Source organism: Echiichthys vipera (assembly GCF_963691815.1).
Source record: "Echiichthys vipera genome assembly, chromosome: Y".
NCBI lineage: Eukaryota > Metazoa > Chordata > Actinopteri > Perciformes > Trachinidae > Echiichthys > Echiichthys vipera.
In genome coordinates, this window is record NC_139849.1 from 14,314,929 (window position 1) to 14,318,198 (window position 3,270).

Here is a 3,270-nt window from a genome sequence, read left to right on the forward strand (position 1 = left end):
CAACCGCAGTATGTCAGACTGCAGGACGGAGTGTCTGACACTGTGGTCAGCAGCACTGGAGCTCCACAGGGAACTGTTCTTTCCCCATTTCTGTTCACCCTGTACACCTCAGACTTTCAGTTCCTCTCTGAGTCCTGCCACCTGCAGAAGTTTGCTGACGATTCTGCAATTGTTGGCTGTGTCAGTGAGGGGAAGGAGGAGGAGTACAGGGGCGTTGTGGACTCCTTCGTCGACTGGTGTGCAGCTAATCACCTGGGCCCAGTATTTCAAACGTGATCTGACAGGATTATCCTGGTCGGATTGGATTAAATCTAGATCTGATCTGAAAACTGGGTATTTCAACACAGATCAGGAGAATCCTGATCCTGAAGATCAGGGTTTCAGCTCTGGTAATCCAATCCTCCCCTGAATCCAGATAAAAGGCTGATTTGGGTATTTCAAAAGTTAAGTCAGATATCTGGATCAACTTGATACCAAAATTTCAGGATCATTTGAATCCCACCTCAGAGGTGGATTTGACTTGGATTGACAAACTCTCAGCGCATACTTCTCCTAGATATTGTTACTCAAGATGTTTGTTACACTTAAGTGTTAGTGTTGTACTTCTAACAAGTAATTTAAGTAATATCAAAAAATGTAAAGCATAGTAAAATTTTTGACCACACTGTAAAACTGCTGTAAATAAAATTACAATTATTTCTCAAATTCTAGTTCACCAAACATTGTAACTTGCATGTACCAAAACAGAGAAAGACAAAGGAATGCAGGGTCCAAACAAAGTTTTATTCCAACAAAAAATAATGTGACCACTAAGGACCATGCTATTTCAAATGTCAAGCTGTTTCTCTAACAGCTTGATTGTTAATTCTGTCTCTTTTTGCTGAAGCAGCGTCAGCTTAATTTGCCGTTTGGCCAGTTCAGTCTGTTTGACTGCCCTTTCGGTCTCCATTTTGAGGAGCCTCTCATAGGCTTCCTCATCCCCGGCATGCCTCTTCCGTCGCCGTCGCTCTGGCGCTGGCGCTGGCGCTGGCTCTGGCCCCCGTGCCTGATGTGGTAGATAGATAAGTTTATTGGTCACATGCAAAGCTAAAACCAAGGTTTAAAAACAGTGTAGTGAAATGCAAAAAAAAACAAGCTCTCACCAATGTTGGAGAGGAATTAGGATGAAGAAATGTTTCTAATTGTGTCACTGACCAATACCATGAAAGTAATGCCATTACAAATTTAAGCAGTTTCAAGCACTTTATTCAAACTCCAATTACTTGAAAGTCTTAAATGTATCAATACAATTAAAGCATTTTCAAGGATTTCCAGCACTCACCCTGTTGTAGCTGAGTGGTCCATGGCTGTGAGTGGACTCTGAAGGTAGAAGGTGTATGAGTATCTTAATCCACAATCCCAAATTGTGTTTATGTAGCCTACACAAAAACATGATATCATCACCAGCATTAGGCTACTGTAGCATTCTGAACCTTCTGAACAAACCTTGTAGTTAATACTCAAACTGTGTTGCGTTGTGTTTTCTAAGCACTGAGCAGGTCTGTACACAATGCAGCCTGCTTATACTGATAATCTGCCGTGTTGCAAATGCCTCGACGCTAATGATAGCCGCTAATGATAGCCCGCTAGCTGCTTAACACACAAGTCAATGGAGCCGCGTTAGCTCCCGTTAGCACGGCCGCGTCTCAATTAGAGATCGCCACGGCCTGCTTTTAATAAGGTGACAATTCAAATAGTTGGCTTGCATGATGTGTTGGTTGCCGTTCGTATGGTATTAAAACCGCTACACAATAGACGACGGTTAACTTACACTTTTGACGTGAAAGTCGGCTCTCTGCTACTCCTTTCATGAAGTAGTCCACCATGTTTCAGATCCCGGAGGCGGAGACTTGAGATTGGGAAATCCGTATCCGGCCAGGTAGGGATCACAGTGATCCACCCTGCCTGTGTTTTGAAATACTCAGATAAAGTCAGCAGGATCACCGTGATCCATGACTGAGAAAAGGAGGATTTCATTATCCGGATTATTCTGATCCAGATTACAAATTTTGAAATACTGGGCCCTGGTTCTAAACTGACTGGACTGGACTGGTCCAAGAACACTGAGGCTGTTTACAAGAAGGGCCAGAGTCCTCTCTATTTCCTGAGGAGGCTCCGGTCATTCAATGTATGTAACACCATGCTGAGGATGTTCTATCAGTTGGTGGTAGCCAGTGCCATCTTCTTTGCTGTTGTGTGCTGGGGCAGCAGACTGAGGGCAGCAGACACCAAGAGGATCGGTAAGATCATCAGGAAGGCTGGCTCCGTCCTGGGGGTCAAACTTGACTCTTTGGTGGCGGTGTCTGAGAGGAGGATGCTGTCTTAACTGCACAGCATCCTGGACAACAACTCTCACCCTCTCCACCATCTGCTGACCTCCAGCAGAAGCACCTTCAGCCATAGACTCATTCTCCCCCGGTGTAATACTGAACGCCGGAGGAAGTCTTTTCTTCCGGCGGCCATCAAACTTTATAATTCATCTCCCCCCGGTCAGGTAAGGAACAGTGGAGACACTGTATCCTGAAAATGTCACTTTGTCACTGCACCACTTTATTCAGTTGTACTGTCACTTACTTCAGTAAGAAATGCTGCTACACTTTACACTGTCACTTTATACCACCACTACATCACTTTATTTTGTGGTACTGTAACTACTGCTGCTACACTTTACACTGTCACTTTATATCACCACTACTTCACTTTATTTTGTGGTACTGTAACTATTTTAGGACATGCTGCTACATTTCACTGTGGTTTACTGTAACTTACTTCAGTATGAAATGCTGCTACACTCCACTGTGCCATACTGTCACTTAGTTCTGTAGGAAATGCTGCTACATTTTTAACACTTATAACTTATCACTCCTTCTCACTTATTTAGTTTGTACTCATTTCATTTCAATCTGCTGCTAAACTGCACAGTGCGTATTGTTGTATATTTTATATACCTACGCTTAACCACGATGTCTGTTGCACTCTGTCACACTTGATTTATTTTACGTTAGCTTTATTTTTGATTTGATTTATGTTTTTATGCTGATTGTTACTCTGACCCTTTCCCACCTTTGTATTGAAACTGTTGCACAATAATTTCCCTCGGGATAAATAAAGCTTCTTGAATCTTGAATCTTGAACATTGAACTTCTCTCTGTTTCGCTTAGGCCCTTTTATTTACCAAGGGAATTCACTCAGTTACTTGTCACACTGGTATATATTCACCCCAAAGCTAAT

The 3,270-nt window shown here is 42.8% G+C and overlaps 1 long non-coding RNA gene across 2 annotated transcripts; it reads right to left on the reverse strand.

Annotated features, from left to right (window-relative positions):
• Positions 1–762: 762 nt before the first annotated feature.
• LOC310966200 lies at positions 763–1,877 on the reverse strand. Of its 2 annotated transcripts, XR_014593799.1 has the most exons (3): positions 1,811–1,877; positions 1,322–1,418; positions 763–1,045 (listed from the first exon to the last, which is right to left on the reverse strand). It is a non-coding gene; the product is annotated as an uncharacterized lncRNA (long non-coding RNA). The 2 variants fall into 2 exon arrangements; XR_014593800.1 differs by having other exon boundaries at positions 763–1,418.
• Positions 1,878–3,270: the final 1,393 nt, after the last annotated feature.